This window comes from Macrobrachium nipponense, chromosome 38 (genome assembly GCF_015104395.2).
Source record: "Macrobrachium nipponense isolate FS-2020 chromosome 38, ASM1510439v2, whole genome shotgun sequence".
In the NCBI taxonomy this organism is placed as follows: domain Eukaryota; kingdom Metazoa; phylum Arthropoda; class Malacostraca; order Decapoda; family Palaemonidae; genus Macrobrachium; species Macrobrachium nipponense.
Window position 1 is genome coordinate 13557123 of NC_061098.1, and position 1497 is coordinate 13558619.

The window sequence follows — 1497 nt, forward strand, 5'->3', positions numbered from 1 at the left end:
CCCCCCCCCTCCATCGCACACAAAAGGGAAATGATTGTTTATTCATAACGAGGTATAATCATGAAAATTAAAAATAGAAATAGCAAAAAAAAATTATGAATAAAATGACAACAAAGTTACAGCGCTCTATCAATATAGTCACGTCTTATATAGGTGATTTTTTTTTCTTCTGTGCCAAAACAAATATGCATATATAATTTTTACTTTCAGTGCGATAGTTGCAAAAAAAAATATATTCTTAAATTGACAAAGTTACAGGACTATGTAGTCACGTCCTATTTTGGTGACTTTTTCTTTTGGGGAAAAAACAAACAGGCCTATCCAATACATGTGATATTTTCTTTTGTAATAAAGGAAAAAAACAGGCTTTTCTACTTTCAGTGCGATAGTTGCCCACCAACCCCCAAAAAAACTATTTTAAAAAACCGCAGGACTATATTGACTTATCAATATATTCACGTCCTTTACTGGTGACATTTTCTTGTTAAAAAAAAAAAAAAAAAAAAAACAGGCCTTCCTACTTCAAAATCCGCACGGGAAGATTAGTTCTCTCCCCCCCCCCCCCCCCGCCCCCCCCCCCCCCCCCCCCCCGGGAGATAACACTCATCACCTCCCGGGGGAGTCTTCAACCTTTATAGACACTCAAGGATATAAACGGCTCGTAAACTCTGAGTGGATGCAGTGAAAGTAGACAGTTCTCATATGCCTCTCTCTCTCTCTCTCTCTCTCTGGTGCTTATCATAAGATTCCTTATACCCACTTTTATCTACAGAGACACTTGTACGTTTATTTGTTTGTTTGTTTGTTTTTGTTAATTGACTTATATCTTGAGATAGGGTTGTTCTCTCTCTAAATTGTTTTCTAGCATAAGATAATATTTATTTGAATTAACACTTTCTCTTTCAGTTATTCGAAATACCTATTTTCTCTTTCACTTTTTGTTTGAATTACCATTTCCTCTGTTTTTTTAAGTTGCCTTATATCGAAAGTTACACGTTGATCTCTCTCTTTATTGTTCTATCATATGATATTTTTGAATTATTATTTTCTCTTTCATTTTTATCTGAATTACCATTTTGTCTTTTCCTTTTTACTGTGATTTTACTTTTTATTTAAATTATACCATTTTTGTTTTCACTCTTTATTTGAATTAACCATTTTCTCTTTTACTTTCTTAAATTGCCATTTTATCTTTTACATTTTGAGTGATCGCTTTCTCTTTTCCTAAAGCTATAATGAGCATAAAAATCTTTGCAAAATAAACTACTCAATGACGCCCTTTCATCGCTTGGAGTTTATTCCAAGATTTACATCACTCGGCAGATGACTATTGTTGGTACATACATTACTAATTCAGGTACATGGCTAATCGTGGCGATGTTTTACAGAGAGCAATTTCAATATCAAAGGCAATCATAATGAACCTACCCACTTTGATGCCTGAGTCACCCTCTTATTTATTTCAGGAATAAATTACCATTTGATAAGAATAACTTC